Source organism: Mustela erminea, chromosome 11, assembly GCF_009829155.1.
Source record: "Mustela erminea isolate mMusErm1 chromosome 11, mMusErm1.Pri, whole genome shotgun sequence".
In the NCBI taxonomy this organism is placed as follows: domain Eukaryota; kingdom Metazoa; phylum Chordata; class Mammalia; order Carnivora; family Mustelidae; genus Mustela; species Mustela erminea.
This window is the reverse complement of record NC_045624.1, coordinates 64,044,666-64,063,361: the sequence shown is the minus strand read 5'-3', so window position 1 is coordinate 64,063,361 and position 18,696 is coordinate 64,044,666.

Genomic DNA, 18,696 nt, shown 5'->3' with positions numbered 1-18,696 from the left:
CAATGAAGTCATATTTCCCCTTTAGCTAAGGTACTAGGAAACTCAAGCTAATTCAGATGTCACCATGTGACAATTTATCATGAACTACTCCTTTGTTTTTGTGTGTAACCATTTTTAGCCAGCGTTGGCTCTTGCTTATTCTTTTGGCCTTAGTTCATTGGGTCACTTGTACTGATCCTATTTATTATAAGCTTCTTGTGGTCCTCTTGGATATAGTTAGGGAAAAAATGCTCAGCATTTATTTTTATTTTCACATTAGTTACAATTTCTTACTATATTAGCTCTACTTCATCTCTTGACTTACCTAGAAAATGGCAACCTTGAAAAGATCCCCTTCCTCTCCCACACCCAATTCTCCTAACTGAGCTCTTACCCATTCAAATCTAAATTCACCTCCCCTTTGTCAGGTCCTTGAATGCACTGAACTTACCTTGAGCCTTTCTTTTGTTTTCAGTATTCTCTCCACTTCCTCCTCCTCTATTTAATTACTGCTCTTCCTTCAAATATCCTTTCTAGAGATCAGTTATTGACCCGTTGGCCAAATGCTTCCCTGTGTTCCCTGTGCTCTTATTCTCCAACCAGATCTGACTAAGTGCTCCCTTCTATCTTCCCAAAGTCCTCCCCATCACAGTCTCCACAAAGCTGTATTTTAATTACTTGTGTATATAGCAGTATTCCTCATTATTTCAGCAGTTCCATGGGACTAAAGACTCTACTTTCTGCTTATAGCTACATCCTCCAAAACTGTATATGCTCAATGAACATCCTTGAATGCATGTATATGTATTTCTTCTGACTTAGTATATTAGAAATATTTTAACTTAGATCTTGAAATATATACTTTTTATATTTTTATTTGAATATGAATCTCAGTAATTAAAAATTGCATCAAAATAACATGGATGGTTATGAAATTATTCATTGAACATTTTCTTTTACCTTTATTGTGGAGATAATTGCCTACCTTTCTGTTATGTTTTAATTGCATGGATTTGAAGGCCAGTAATATATGGGAAATTTTATTGGTCAGATTACTATGCTGGATTTATTCAATTTTGTTTTACTTAACTGTGATATAAAGAGTTTCAATTAGCACACGGGCAGCAATAAAATCCTTTGTCAATACATTATAGCAATATTCTAAGCATGAATAAGCTTTAGTAGGGACACAAATCATTAGTAATGAAGTGGTCCTTTGACAGATTAGAAAAATCTAACTAAGCAGAATGACCTAACATGCATTTTGCTTATCAAGTGAAGATTGAAGATGAGTTGCACCACTAGGCAGGCTACAGATGATAGAAGTCAGTAGTTTCCCTAAACTTATCTGAATATAAAAATTTGAATTCTATGGTGACGTTATTCTTTTTTCCTAGCTTATGAATTAACATCAACATTTTCACTTTTAAAAACTGACAAACGGACAAAATTATAGAAAAACAAAATATGTACTTTTAGTTTGATGCTTTTGTTTATTAGATAAAATAAAAAAGCTAAAAACTCGGTTGATGAAGCAATTTATCCAAGGTGCGATAGCTTGTAAATAACACAAATGTACGTAGTGTACCAGTGTTCCGACCTACCGTGATTTCTGTCTACGTACAAGTCTCTGTCTGGATTATGGGCTCCAGAGTGTATCTTTCAGACTACTGAGTGGAAGTTTACAAAATTATTCTCCCTCTGCTTGCTTGCTTTCATCCTTTCCTGTAGAAATACCTGTACGTGGACCGCTATTCTTGATATATGTCTGCTGAGGCCATGTAGGCATCAAAAATACACCATACTATGCTGCATTGAAACAGAATTGATCCTTAAATAAAATCTTCATAACATGAGCACTGTTTCCTTGCAGAGAGACAAGAATTATTGCATGCTAATCTCATTGTAGAATATAAAATGCTTGTAATTAAATTTTTCTGAGTCAATAAAAACCTTGGATTACATATTGCCAAGGAGACAAGGTTGTTTGCTTCACTATTACATACGCAGAGGGATTTAAACAAATGGAGAGACACAAAGAAGTTATAGAGTAGTAGAGGTTCTGACATAGCAGCTATCATGACCAGATAATCCATTTAGTATTATTTTACTTTAAAAATGATATTCAAGTACTTGAAAATAGTCTATTAAGTGGAGCACTGTGAAGTGCTACAAGTTTATTCAAAAGTTAATTGGCTCAGCAATTCCTATAATTTAAAAATAAAGATGAATTTTAATAAAGTCCATATGAAAATCATTAAGAAATCTGGATTATTTTGAATTAATGAGATTTTTACTGTAATACGAGCTTAAAGTCCTTGTCTTCCATTGTTGTATTTACTTAATTCTTTCTTAATTTTCCACTTACCTAAAGAAGCAAATTTATGCTATAATTTTTCTACCTGTGTAAATAGCAGATTTGTGTTAGAGATTTCCTCTATGAACTCCAGAGGGATGAAATATAAATGAGGACTCACTCATTTCTGATTTGGTTAATCTCATTAACAGTGAATTGTTTGAAGGAGTCAGGGACATAACTATGGGGGATATGAGGCTAATGCGGGGATGGTCAGTTTGAATTTTGCTGTATCTGTATCCTAGTCCTCCAAAAGTCTTTTTCAAATTAATTTAAATTAATTTAAATTATTATTTGAGATTGGAGAATGTCTGTCTAAGTTAAGGCAATTATAGATATACTTCCTTGAATTAAACAAATGACAATATAAGATTGAGGTTGGAATATAATCTAAACAGTAGCACCATCAAAGTTCTAAACATAGCTAATCTCCAAGCCTGCAATTTCCACTAAATCATCACATCACCTTCACATTTTTGTGGATGTGAAATGAGTACAATGATGCTATTGTTAAAGATTAAATGAGATAATGCAGGTAAAACAGTTAATATGATGACTGGCATACAGCACCAAATAAACCTAGCTATTAACATAGTTTTTTACTGTTACTTGATATTTGCAGATACTGGCTGAGACAATATTGCCCTTTGAAAATGAATTAAGGCATAAAAATGTATCAAATAAAGCCCTAAAATTTAAAGACTCTAGCTTTGAATGATGACAGATATTTTTAATCCACTCTCGTCCCCCTGAGCCTCATTAAATACAACAAAATAAGAATATGATGAAAAGTATCTGTAGTCAAAGGGAAAGAAGAGAAATTATCAAAATCTAAACCACTGATCATGAAGAATATCTACCCAACAAGGAAACAGAGGTAAAACAAGAAGCTGACACAGAGTTCCACAAAACTAGGAAGGCTATAGATGCATCTAAAAGAAATGTTCCGCCTTGAACTGCTCTTATAATGAACTTTGATGACAGTGATAAGATGGAAAAGGATGGGCAGGACATTCCCTGATTGGGATTTGCTCCTCCACCTCCCCCATTGGATCCTGTGATAAGGCAGATGATGTGGAGCTAAAAGGAGGGGTGGTTGGGGGTAGGATTGGGGGTGGGGCTGGGGGAGAGCATAATCACCAGCAATGTTTTTAGTTACTACCATAGAGTCTACAAACCGAAGAGATGTGGGAGAATGGAACAGGGAGAACAGGGAGGGAGCATGGTATGGTGATCCTGAGACTCAAAAAGTTGTACTGTCATTAAATGATGGCTTCTTGCTGAGAGAGTACATCAGCGGGTTCTGGTGAGACTGTCTTCTGGGTTGCAAATGGCTGGCTCCTCATTGTATCTTCACATGACAGAAAGAAGGTGAGAGAGAGCTCTCCGGGGTTTTACAGAAACACTATAACCCATTCATGTGGGCTCCACCTTCACCACCTAATCACCTCCCAAAGATCTTACCTTCTTATACCAGTACGTTTGGGGGTAGAATTTCAGTCAGTGTAAGAATTGGGCGTAAGGGGACATACATCTTCAGTCACTGCACAAAATAATCAGAAGGAAGGAAATAATAAAGATTAAAGAGGAAATCAAGGAACAAGAAAATGGAACAACAGAAAAAGTCCCTTGAAACTAAGAAACTAGTCCTTTGAGAAGTTGGATAAACTTAAAACTTAAGCCAAACTTGTCAAGAGAGAAAGAGAGAGGGAGGGTGGGTGGGAGGAAGAAAGAAAAAGAGAAAGAGAGAAGGAAGGAAAGATAGAAGAAAGGACAATATGAGGAATGACAGAAGTGTCATCACTAGGGATTCCACAAATATTAACAGTATAATAGGAAAATATGATTAACACTTTCAAGCAAATAACTTTGATATCTTAGATGAAATGCACAAATTTATTGAAAGACGCAGACTACCAAAGCTCACTCAAGAAGAAACAGATAAGCTATGAAAGGAATTGAATTGGTAGTGAAAAACATTCTCACAAATAGAAAGCCAAGCTCAAATGGCTTCTTTACTGAATCCTATCCAATATTTAAGGAAGAGATAGCACAAATTCTATCAAACATGTACAGAATATTGAAGAGGAAGAAATGCTTTCCAGATCAGTTTCTGAGGCAAACATCACCCTTATTTAAAACAGCAACAACAACAACAACAAACAGATGCTACAAAAATAGAATACTATCAAGCTGCTTCTGTCATGAATATAGACATAAAACTTCTAAACAAAATTTAAGCAAATTAAGTAATATATATGTAAAGACTAATGCATCATAATCAAGGTTTATCCTAGAAATGCAAGGTTGTTTTCACATTTAAAAATCAGTATAATAAATGACAATTTATTTAATTTGTTAATAGTTCACAAATTAAATTTAATTTAATTAAAAAGAAAAATTATATGATTATTTCAAAGACACAGAAAAAGAATTTGAAAAAATCCATCATCCATATTTAATGAATAATCATAATATAGTAAGAATCAGTAGGAACATGGACAATTTGATAAAGGCCATATATGAAAAAAAGACAGTTAACATCTACTTAATGGGTGAAAGATGAATTGTTTCCTTTTAAGATCAGAACAAGTTAAAGGTATCCATTCTCACCACTTGTATTTATCGTTCTACTGGAGATACGAACTGGTTCAATAAAACAAAAAAAGACATGGAAGGCATGCTTGGAGGAAATTTTTGGTAAGGAAATGGAGCAATTGGACCTCACACACCCTGCTGGTGGGAACATAAAGTGAAACAATCTTTTTTGAAAACATGTTGACCATTTCTGAAAAAGTTCCTGGTTAAACCTGCCATGTGAGCAAACCATTCCATTTCTAGTTATTTGCCCAATAGGAATGAAACTCTATGTATACAAAGACACATACCGAGAGTAGTTCCGTTTGTAACAGCCAACCACTCGAAAACTACCTAACTGCATTGAGAGGCAGATGGACTAAACTGTGTACTTTTATGAAAGCAAGTATAACACAACAATGAAAGGAAATAAAATACTTACATATGCAACAATGTGCGTGAATCTGAAAATAATTAAGCTGAGTGAAAGGACACAAAAAGAATACATGGTATATGATTCTATATATATAAACAATAAAATGCAACTTTACCTCTAGTGACAGAAGATCAGCAGTTGCCCAGGAATAGAGAAGGAGAGGGAAGTTAGAATGGCAGTGGTTGTAATAAGGCATAAACTTTTGGTGATGATAAAAATGTTCTTTATGTTGATTATGATATGCTTTCCAAGGTTATACATATATAAAAAATTATCAAGTTTTATACTTTAATGTATATCAATTATATTCCAGTGAAGTAACTTTTAAAAACTACTATTCTGAAAAATATTTATGTTAATTGGAGGTTTCTCTTAGTTAGATCTGAGTGTTCCTCTGAAGGTACTAGAACCCTGTGTAAAATGCCAGAAAGAATAGAGAGAACTGGAAAATGCAAACTTAAGTTGTGGTGGTAATTAAATTTTAACTTGAGAACTGGAAAACAACAGACGGTAAATAGTCTATGCTCACATATGAAAATTGTTTATGAATACCATGGTGGAGATTTAGAAAAGCACTATGGCTCTCCTAAGAGTTTTGTGTTTCTGCCAGAGGCCCTTATGGCTCTAGAGGAGATTTGGGGAAAATAAATCTAGTGAGGGGAATAAATGAAATGGTGTCCCATTCTTCTCAGCTGCTTGATTCTTACCATCCATTTTCATTGAATCATTGGAAACTGCTGCACAGTGTGCAGAGAAGAATCACATTCATCTGATAAGAATCCAAAGCAGAAAATGATAAAGGAATGAAAAGGATATACATATAGGGCTTAAATTTTTTTCCCCTGAGGAAATTCTTTGTTAAAAATAAGAGGGGGGGGTGGGGGCTGATAGGGTATCCTCACCCCTGTATTTTTGGGGCAGTCTCCATCACTCTGCAATTTGATGCTAAAAGATCCTTTTAGACTCATAATTTGAACGAAGTAGTTTTTGTTTTTCATTTTTATTTGTGCTTTAGAAACTGCCACATTAAAAGAAAAAGAATACCTAGCAATGGTGAATGAGGGCTTTTGTAAATCTTATATGATTTGTATTTGTAGAACACAGTTAAACTGTTTCTTCTGTCTCAAAACATCCTAATACTGTTATCAAGTTTTGGAGAAAAAGATACATAATGAAAGGTTAAAAACCCGGAAGTAGAAGGCAGCAGGGTACCTCAAGTAGTCTTCAACTATATGATCAGTTGTCATCTGTCTTTACCAAAGACAGAAGAATAGAAAATAGGCCCAAGTGAAACTACACAATGAAGAATATATAATACATACAAGGATAACTTCCTGGTTCTCGGGATTATTATCTTATGAAATGTATTCCTGAGGCACGTATTGGTAGGATAAAATCTTCCTTGTCTGAGTTATTTTTGGTGCAGTCTATTCTGAAGATTTGTGAGAATGATTCCTCTTCCCTTCACTGTATGAAAGCCAATCAAAATATAGGGGGGAATCCATTTATGAAATAGCTTATTATGTGACATTTTTATGCTTTTATCTAAGGACAAGATTACATAGATGAGGTTAAGAACAAGAGTTCCAAGATATATCTACATGTATTTCTTTCTATTGACTCACTCTAGAATGTAATGAACCTTTTAACTTTATACATTCAGAATTGTGTTACCTCAAGAAAGTTCTCTTATGTCTTAGCTTTGATAAGTTTGTATTTTATTCAATTGTGTCCTTTCCTTAGTAATATAAATGGCCACATTTTAATTCCATTTTTTATTCTTTTTTTAAGATTTTATTTGACAGAGAGAGAGAATTCAAGCAGGGGGGCAGCAAAGGGAGAGGGAGAATCAGGCTCCCTGCTGAGCATTCTCCCTGAGAAAGCAGGGCTTTATTGCAAGACCTGGGATTATGACCTGAGCTAAAGGCAGATGCCACCCAGGACCCAAATTGCATTTATTTTTTATGCCTCTTAAGTCTTCCTTTCTCTAAAACTGTTTCCTTGACTTTCTTGATTTATTCTTAAGAGAATAGGACAAATGTTTAGAAAATGTTCCTCTGTTTTTGTCTGATTATTTTGTCAGGATTAGATTCAGGTCAAGCATTTTTGGCAGGAATACCACAAAAGTGTCATTGTATCTTTAGAGCATCAGATCACCTTCATTTTGTTCCATTATTGTTCATTAAAACGTTGATCACTTGATTAACGTGATGTCTACCAAGTGTGACACTGTAAAAGCACTTTTTCTCTTTTTACTTTTATGAGGAAGTACTTTGAAGTTATCTAGCTATCTTTTTAACCCAGTAGTTTTAATACCCATTGTCTGAACCAATTAATTACTATAGAGATAGTTATATTTTAATTTTTTTAAAGATTTATTCATTTATTTGGGGAGGGTGGGGCAAAGGGAGAGAAAGAGAAAATTTTCAAGCAGACTCCCTTTTGAGCATGGAACTCCATCCCTAGGCTGGATCTAATGACCATGAGATCATGACCTGAGCCAAAACCAAGGTGTTTAACCAATGGAACCACCCAAGTGCCCCCCCCAAAAAAACCTTATTTATTACAGAGAGTTATATTTTAATTTTTAATTTTTTAATTTAATTTTTATGTGCTTTCACCTTGCCATGAACTTCTGAAAGGAAGACTGAAATCTTGGATCTTTTACAAAATCTCTTTTACCTTCCTTTTGATTTCTCCACCTCTCAGATGTGGCCTCAATATGTCCCCTGCTGCTTTCTCTCTACTAGGGGTGATGTTTATCTGCATTCCCCTACGGCTCAGTAATGGCTGCATTCTTCTCTTCACTCAGTTTCTGCTTGATATTTTGTTCTGGCATGGGTTCCAGAGCTGGCTGTACGGATTTGAGCTCTACCTTTCCCCCTTGCATGTGAACTAAATCTTGCGCTATTCTGTTTCCTCGTAATCTTGTACGTCTGAGGCGTGGATGGTTTTCTTTTTTATCAAAAGGAGGATCTGTGGACGCGATTCCATTTGAGGTAACTGCCATTTTCCTACTAGAATTAGAAAATTTCTTTTGTTTACAATGTAAAATAACCAAGAATAAGAAAAAACATCTTAAGTGAGATGTCCTAGCTAAAGGACATGGAATACTTCCTGAGGGTGTGATTGGATTTGAAAATATTTTTCTATGGAAAATGGGGATGGTGGGAGGAGTCACACAGAGACAGATATAAATTAGGGGCAGATACAGAAAATATGAACGAATTTGAAAGATAAAGTAACAGAAAAACAGAGAAACGGAGAAACAGAGAGACATAGTATTTAAGAGATGAACAAAAGATCAAAGGGAAATAAAAGGAGCATATAGAAGATATATATTATTTTTATTTTACTTCCTGTTTAGATCAGAATTTACTGAGTATCTGACAATTTTACCAGCTTAATTTGGCAAAAATATCACCACAAACAACCATGGCTATTTCTATAGGTCATAGATGATTTTTTTTTTTTTGCCATCTTAACACACAGATCTTTATTTGATAAATTGTACAAAGATCCAGAATTTAAAATTGTTGATGAATGTGAGTATATGAAGGAAAAAATTTTATATCAAGTAATTTACATTAACACACTGCCAGAAATTTGGAATGGACAGAAAATAAAAAAAACAAAAACAAACCCACAAATCCTTACTTTGATTTCAAGGTGTTTCCCAATTGCTATATAAAACTAAAAATGTTGTTTATAGCCAATACATGGAGTTTTAGGGGCTTCTCAAGAGGGGCATTTAGGCTCCTCTGATCTTTACTCACCCTTACACTCACACACTTAAGGAATTTTTCTGTATATATTAAACTTAATATTTTATCCAATGCATAGAATCCAACTTGTTTAAATGGTTCAATGACATAAAAATATTAAGAGTGTGGGAGTTGATGCTTTTCTCTTAAAATCTTCTGCAATAAATGAACTGTGACAATCAAGTTTCCAAATTCTGTTAAGCATAAGATGTAAAGCTTGACTATTTTAACCTAGGCAATAAGTTTAGGCTTTTTTTATTTTACAATGGTGAGATAGTATCAAAATTGCCCAGTATAACAGTTCACTTAATTTGCCATGTGAAAAATACATTTAATATCTCTGATGAAAAGCAGCTCTATTAAACTGAATGGCCGTTTTCCTATTTTAAAATGTCTCAGGATCTTACATGAACTTCTAAAAATATCCCCATGCTACTGAATTGCTAGTGCATTAAGTGAACATTTCATTTACCATTCCACAGATAAATATACACATAAACTATGTTTTATTTAAGACACTTAGCTGGAGTGTGAAACATGGCTAAATGAGAAATATTTAATGACCCAATTTCAAAAGGTCAGCTTTCTATTTTAATTCCTTAGAATACATAAATTCTTGACATTGCCAGTATTTAATGAAAACTTTATTGAATACTGTGAATAAATTAATGAATGATCTTGTTACTACAGCACATTAAGGCATCAATTGTCTCTCAGGCAAACCCTGAAATTAGAGTCTATATTATGTTAGACAGTGCTGTAGCTCTGGCCCTCAAAGAAATTTTAATCACTATTTGAATAATTCCTTGCCCTGTCTCTCTGTTTTTACTCTCCCCTGAGTTCAAAACATTCTGCATGTTTTGGCAAGTTAAGTAATTAATCAGATTGCTTTGGTTATTTACAAATAAAAGCTTTGTACTTGCTCTAGACTACCTTCCTTATGATAAATTTTATTGAGATACCCAGTCATAGAGCTGTCCCCTCTTTCTGATAGCCCTGATCTAGAGTAAACTGTTACTTCCATAAGCCCTCAAAATTGCCTAACCAAAGCCCAATCCTATTATAGGCTTTTTATAACCCCTCTTACTGAGATGGCCATGGGTCCCCATGGTTTGTGTCACCCCACTCCCATTGCAACAACACACCTAGCTTGTCCACTACAGGTGTTTTCCTGGCATTCTTTGGCTGGAGGGCATTGATGTTCCTTCATTGATTGTCTTCTGTCTGAGTTGATGCAGTCCTTTGAGCATGGCTTGCAAGATCCTTCATGAATGAGGCTCTTCCTGTTGGACAAGCTCATTTGTTGCTTCTTTCTTCCATAATCTACTCTCCCCATCACCTTTTCTATTCCCCAAATGGCCATGCTCAATATTGATTAAAAAAAAAAAAAAAAACGAAGTAACAAGAAAGAGTAAAGATTTTGGAAGACAAAAGAGAGGTTAAAAAGATATATAGGAATCCAGATTCATCATGCAGTCTTGTTTGAAAAAGGAGAAGGAGATTGGGACTGAATGCATCATGGCCTTGGTATTATTTTTTTCATAATGGAATCTGAGGAGAGTCAAGTCAGAGAATCTTACAGTGTTTGTCTGTTCCTTACATACATCTCTCATGAACTAAAGCTTTGTGTGAAATGATATTATCCCATCAGTTAGCCACCGAATATGAAGGCTGTACTCTAAACCAATAAAATGAGAGGCTCTGAGGGTGAATCCCAAGCATCATCATTATTTTTAGAGCTCCCCAGGTAATCTCAATGTATAGCTACATTTACTACTGTAAAGAGAAGCAAGAGAATAAGAATATTCAGTTTAGTAGTTGCTTCTGGTAGAGAGAGAGAGAGAGAGATGCATCCAAACAAGGACAGTCAGAAACATTTAATACCTTGGCAATGTTCCAGTGCAAAGGTAGGCAATGATATGTTAAGTTTTATTAATCTTACTATTTTAATTGTCTTCATTGTGGTTTATATACATTCTATTTTTGAATGAGATGGTGACTTAAAAAATAATTGATCAAATCTGAAGAATACAGATGTGTATTTTATTTTCAGTAATCTACTTGAGAGCAGTTGTCTCAGCCATACCTACATACAATCACTTAAATGTCACTAGCCCAATATATGCCCTGGATATAAATAGCAAAATTCTAAAAAACAAAACAAACAAAAACAAAAAATAAAAAACAAAACAAAACAAAAATCCAGCAACAACAAACTCCTCAGTATAACACAAAATGAGTTTTCTTTTTAAGATAACTAAGATAAATAAATAAATTGCCATAATGAATATGATGGTCTTAAAAAAAAAAAACTTTATGCAATAAGCAGCATCTTATGTTTTCTTGAAATGAAAGCAAATTTAGCATTTCAGGAATTTAGAAATTCTACTGTTTCTGAGTGGCTTTGATTACACCAGGTAAAGATTCATTCATCAAGCTACTGGAGACCCTGCTAAGGAATAATTGGGATTTCATTCTTTACCCACAGGATACCAATATAAGCAAACACAGGGAACATGAATTCCCTGGTTCCTCTACCGCGTGAAAAGTGCTGTTAAAAATTTGCAGCCAAACCTTATGTTTACCTCGTCATGATCAGGGGAACACTGAGTCCCTTTTTATGTCTCGCAGAAAGTACTTCAAATTAAAAAAAGGCAGGTTATATGAGGGAAAATTTTGAGGGATTTTCTGACTATGTCCAAACATTTTGAGTAATTGAGATAAATTTAGTGACCCTGAAGTGATTTTATTTGTATTTTGACAGTGATGGCTGGGAAAATTATTCCTAACATAGAAGTTACCACTTACTTACTTAAACTGCCGTATTATTCCAATAAAGTAAAGTATTTAAAAGATTATATGTAATTGCCACAAGGATGATATTGCTGTTGTTATGTTATGCTGTTCTGTTTTTTAACGGGAAAATAATAATAAAGAAAGGCAATAGTAACCAGGACACGAAAGAGAACAGAATGCTATGATTGTCACTCCAGGGTTGGTTGAACTGATGGATCTGGCTTGATTTGAGCATGAGAATTGGAGCTCAATATCAAGATAAGATTCCAAGAGAGAGGGACACTTGGGTGGCTCAGTCAGTTGGGCATCTGCCTTCAGCTAGGGTCATGATTCCAGAATCCTGGGATCAGGTCAACGCATCGGGTTCCTTGCTCCGAGGGGAGCCTCCTTCTCCCTCGCCCTCCGCCTGCTGCTCCTTACACGTGCCCATTCTCTCTCTCTGACAAATAAATAAATACATCTTAAAAAAAAAAAAGATTCCAACAGAGAAATTCTTTTCTACATTCAAGGGCTTGCAGCTGCCTGTGTCCCAGCAAAAACATATAGACAGCCTCTCAGTAGTAAATAGAAATAAAAAAGAAGTCTGAGGTGAATATGCTTAATGTTATCTGAATTTTAGTCTAAGGAGGCATCACTAGGCAGTATAGGGTTCCTCACACTGCACTTCCATCTGGTTTATGGTGTATTTTTTTTTTTTTTCAAGATTTCTATTTATTTATTTATTTATTTGACAGAGAGAGATCACAAGTAGGCAGAGAGGCAGGCAGAGAGGGAGGAAGGGAAGCAGGCTCCCTGCTGAGCAGAGAGCCCGATGCAGGACTCGATCCCAGGACCCTGAGATCATGACCTGAGCCCAAGGCAGCGGCTTAACCCACTGAGCCACCCAGGTGCCCCTATGGTGCATGTTTATAAATAAAGTTTTATTACAACACAGCCATGACCATTTGTTTATGTAATATGTATGTCAGCTTTCATGCTCCAAGTGTGGGCAGAATTAAGTAGTTGCAACAGAGAACTTTATGCCCTGTAAGCCTAGAATAATTACTATCTAACCCTTTATAGGAAACATTTACCAATCTCTAAAGTAGTAGATGAGCGCAAAGATTGGATTTGAATTCTGGCAGCATTTCTTGTAACTGTTTAACTTTGAACAAGCTGCTTATCTCTCCCTGCCTAAGCTTTCTCTTCTTGATTACTCTAAGGCATATGGTATAGTGCCTGGTACATAGTAAACTCTATGTAAGTGTTTGATCTTATTACAATTTTTGAAATTTGGGTAACATGATCTATAATAGCCTGAAAAATTTACCAAGTTTATTTTAAGAATGAAAATACAAAGTGTCACTTGCTAATGCAATTTTATTTATGTATTTTATTAACCACCATTATTTTTATACATTTTCTGGAAATGTCTGTTTTAAAACAAAACAAAAAACAGCATTTTTACATTTTAATACAGACCACCTATGTATGGGTTCAACAAATCTAATTTACCAGGAAGACAGGTTTTATAGATCACATTTTATTAATCTTGTCCTTCTCTTACAGATACCTTCTCATGCTTTTCAGCTAATACGATTCTTCCGTAGCCCTCAAAGGTCCAACTGAATCTTTCGTAGTATTTTCCTGTGTTATATTTTTGCTTTATTTGTGGGGGAAAAAAAAAAAAGAGTATCGATGTACCAAGGATTATGGTGTTTATTCCTCAGGCTTTTTTTCTTTTTCACCTTGTCCCTCTCTAGATAGAGAAGAAATATGTCATGAACTTTACTGTTTAGATAGGGCCACATTTATATGATGGACTGATTCAGCCAGTGGAAGTTAATGGCGCAGGACTGTCCACACACTCCTTTCCACTGGACCCGTTCTCTATGGCCCTCCTTGCTGATAAAAGAACACTTGGCAATGACACAGTAAATGGCAAGATTTTAACAGTGCCAAGGGGACTGTGTGAGTGCTTAATGAGCCATTTCACTTTGTTAATGTCTTACTCTTTGCTCTGTGGCTTTAGGTCAGTGGGCAAGTTGGAACTATAAAGTCCAAGGCTGCCACACACATCTCTGGTAGCAGAGTGTGGGGTTTTGTCTCTGTGTCCTTAGTTTGGAAAGTATTTCCCGTATCAGTTTTCAGGAGACAGTGCACTATCCTATCAGAATGGTGAACACTGTCTTAAAGTTAATGGTTTAGCTGACCCATTACTGGGATTTGGGCACTGAATTACTTTTCATTTTGCGGCTTTACTTTGTACTCAAGTTCCATTATTCCTCATATCCCCAGCTCTTTATGAATAGCTTGTGGTTTTCATATGTCAACTGTGTAACAGTATTAGCAAAAATGAGATCCACTGTTTCTATCTTCTGGCCTACACTAGTAATAATTTGAACAGAAAGGGGTGTTGGGGTGGCTCAGTTGGTTAGGTGTCGCCAGGTGTCTGCCTTCCGCCCCGGTCATGTCAGGCTACTTGTTCAGCAGGGAGTCTGCTCTCTCTCCCCTGCCCCTCCACCCTGCTCTTTCTCTCTCTCTGGCTCACCTCTCTCAAATAAATAAATACAATCTTTTTTTGTTTGCATATTTATACATTTAATTTAATTTAATTTTTCAGTGTTCCAAAATTCATTGTTTATGCACCACCCCCAGTGTTCCATGCAATATATGCCTTCCATAATACCCACCACGAGGCTCACTCACCCCCCCACCCCCCCTACCCTCTAAAACCCTCAGTTTGTTTCTCAGAGTCCACAGTATTTCATGGCTCATCTCCCCCTCCGATTTTCCCCAACTCCCTTCTCCTCTCCTTCTCCCAATGTCCTCTGTGTTAAACAAAATCTTAAAAAAATAATAATAATTTGAACATATAATAATAAAAAGGGAAGATCGCAGATTTTCAAACCTGATGAAGTTGTAACAAAAATAAGGATCAAACCATATGATCCAATATCAGAATCTAATTATAGTGCTTGCAATTTTTCCATTGTCATCTAACATACACAAAAAAGCATCAGTCTATAGTTCCTTCCTGTCTCTTAGCTATTTCATTATCTTCACAGAGTATAATAGATTTCATCCTGAGGCAGTATGGTATATTGATTAAGAACAATAGACTTCAGAGTCAGACTTCCTGGTTTGAAATATTTAGACTATTTAATAGCAGTGTTAACCTAAGACATGCTCTTAGTTTCTATGAACAAAAGTTCTGTAAAATAAAGACAACACTGGCATGTACTTCATAGAATGACATGAATATTAAGTGAGATGAAGCATACACACCTTGAACATAAGAAGTAATACCATAATTATCATTTACAATATAAAGGGAGAGTTTGAACTAAAGCAAATCAACATATTATCCCTCTTTCAACCTACTTCTATTTCTTCTACACATGGTCAGTCCACGGTCAATAAACAGAAGTCTAGCTGCTTGGATGAATGCTTCACTTGAGAAATCTTCTCATATTCTCCTTAAAAGTCAAACCCTTCACAAAATATTTCTTTAATACCTATCATCAATATCCAGATACATCCTTCCCCAAATACATAAAACATATTTGAGAGTAATTTCTCTAAAATTAAAAATAGGGGCACCTGAGTGGTTCAGTCATTAAGCATCTGCCTTCCACTCAGGTCATGATTCCAGGGTCCTGGGATCAGAGTCCCCCTCCGGCTCCCTGCTCAGTGGGAAACCTGCTTCTCCCTCACCCTCTGCCTGCTACTCCCCCTGCTCCTATTTCCTTTCTCTTTCTCTCTGTCAAATAAATAAATAAAATATTTTTTATTTAAAAAAATAATGATAAAAGTAAAAATAGATGAGGGGTGCCTGGGTGACTCAGTAGATTAAGGGTCCTACTCTTGATTGCAACTCAGGTCATGATATCAGAGTCATAAAATCCAGCCCAGAGAATGGATCCACACTGGGGGTGGAGTCTGCTGGGCTTCTCTTTCACCTGCTTGTTCTGCCCCTTCCCTCTTCTCCCTACCCACCCATACACTCTCTCTCAATCAATTAAAAAAAAGAAAAAGGATTCTCAAGGGACACCTGGGTGGCTCAGTCAGTTAAGCTTCTGCCTCTGTCTCAGGTCATGATCCCAGAGTCCTGGGTCTAGTCCTGCATTGGGCTCCTTGCCCAGCAGGGAGCCTGCTTCTCCCTCTACCTGCTGCTCCCTGCTGCTCTCTCTCTCTGACAAACAAATACATAAAATCTTTTAAAAATTAAAATATATATATATATATTTTTTTTTTAAAAGAGATTTTCTCTGTTCCTCCCCCCGAGTGTGTATACTCTCTCTCAAAACACACACACACACACACATACTTTAAAAACAGATGAAAAGTGGAGAGAAACGTACTTAATCTGACCATCCAGGAACAGTTATCAGTATAAATTCATCACTGTTCTCTTTTGAATTTTCAGTAAGTCCTGTCATTTTCTACATAAATCCTACTTCTTTTTTAGTCGTCATTTGTTTTGTTGCAACCGTGAATAGAAATCTTATGAGAATTTCAAATATATAGGAAAGCTCTTCATTCTTGCTTCTTTATTTGTTCTAGGAACATTTTCCTTTTCTCATTAAGATTCTTTTTTGTTGTCTAGACGTGTAAACATTACCAGGCATAATGATTTTTTCCCATTTTATTTCTAATACATTTTTTCTTATTTCTGTTTCATATGTAATAGATACTGCTATGAAAATACAGGGAAATGTTAAATAAAAATGAAGATTGCCTTTATCTACTTCAAGTCTATAACTGTGTCTGTTTCATATTTTAACACTATCCACACTTATTGGATTAAGAAGCCTTCTTTTGGTTATGTAAGACAAATTCTTTTACTGTGAACTGTCTTGGATTTTCATCAATAATGGTAGCTAAATTTAATGAAACCATTTTTTAAGTTTTCTAAATAATAATAGGCTAAATTACATTTTCATCAATAATTATGTAGGAAAGTATTTTAATAGATTAATAAGTGTTTGGTTTGGTTTTTGATATTTCAACTTGTACTGGATAATGACTACTAAATTTAATGTGTATATTTACTACTTTTATGAGATATTTTTCCTTTCAGTTTATTGTATCATTTTTATTAATGCTACTTTACCTTTTCAACCAAAGTCTGATTCAGTTATTGAACTTCCCTATAACAACATTGGCTTTATAGTATTTCTACAATTGTATTTTGTGGCGTTTCTGGCGTAACATTAATTTTGTTACTTAGTAAAAGTTTATGATTGTTACATGTACATTATAGATCTTACATGTTCAGAATATGAAATAACCCATGGAATTTTTTTTTACCCTTTAATGCTTTTCATATAAATTGACATGGGGATTTGTTTTGTTTTTTGTTTGTTTGCTAGTATTTGCCTGGTAAATTTTTTCTACTATTTGTATTTAACATTAATTGTTAATTACAGGCAGTGATTAAAGGAGTCAAACTTCTTCAAATTTTTTTGCTTTGTGGCCCTCATCATACCGAGTTTCCTGTGAACACTGATGTCTGGCTGGCAAAAGAGGAAAAAGAATAAGGTTTGCCCTTGGAAAGGTTTTATGCACCAGGCCTTACAGGGGCAAGCAACTTTTCCCCTTTCATTCTGTTGGCCAGAACACAGGATCTTGATGAAACCTAACTACAAGGATGGGGGGAAGTATGCTGTCAGGAAGGCAAAATCAGTTTGATTAGTGGCCAGCCATCTTTACCAGTAACGTTTTTAAGTATCTCTTTGAGGCACTATGTTAAGAGGTTTTATGTATCTCTTCATCTTTATTCTTTTTTTTTTCTTTATCCAGGAAAATACAGTTTGATTATATTCATTTTCACTTCTGACATACTTAGCTTTACTTCTATCAGCTGGTTTTATGCTTTTGTTTTCTAAGCTTTTCTTTGTTTTGATTTTTTTTTTGCTGATTTAAAAATACATTCCAGTTGTTCCCATGTGCTTCTTTTAAGTTTTAAACAACAAGACATATTAATGAATGAAAAAATATAGAAAACACAAATATAGTACTTAATACACAAAAAAATCTCCAGAGAAAGTCAAGTGTATTAATTCATTTAATCCTCACAATAGCCTTATGATGTGGGTAATATTTAAAGTCCTATTTTAAGCATGAGGAAACTAAAAAAAATACTAATTTCCCTATTAGATCGCAAATTTATATGCATGTAAAATATAGTTTCAAAATGTATAAAACAAAATTGAAGGAATGTAAAAGAGAGACCAATACACCATTACCATTGGGAGATGATAAAATACCTCTTAACAAGTAATAGAAAAAGCAACACCACAAAAAAATCAGTTAATATATGTGAATAGGAGAAAAATCTTTAGCAAAATTGACCTAGCTAGTATAAACACAACAATGTACCCAACAAATGTGGAATGCCCACTTTTCACAAGTGCATAAGAGTGATTTACAAAAAGTAAGGGTGTGGTTAGAGGTCGGTCAGGATGATGACAGTGGAGGCTCCTGAATTTTCCTCTTTCCACAGATGCAGTGATTGTACAGCTATACACCAGTAATTCAGTAGAATATAATAAAGGAATGAAAATAAAGCAATTTGTGCACAAGTGCAGGAAAAGATATATATACATGATTGTACAGCTATACAGCTAATTTCCTCGGAAAGAAATCCAGAAGCTGGCTGAGAAATCCCTACATGTTAGTAGAATGAGAAAATACCCACACTGAAATGGATCAGAAGGACTGAGACACACTTGCCATAAAGCTAACCTCAGGCACACTGCCTAACAATGGGGAGGGAAATTTTAACTCCCAGCATCTCCTTGAGG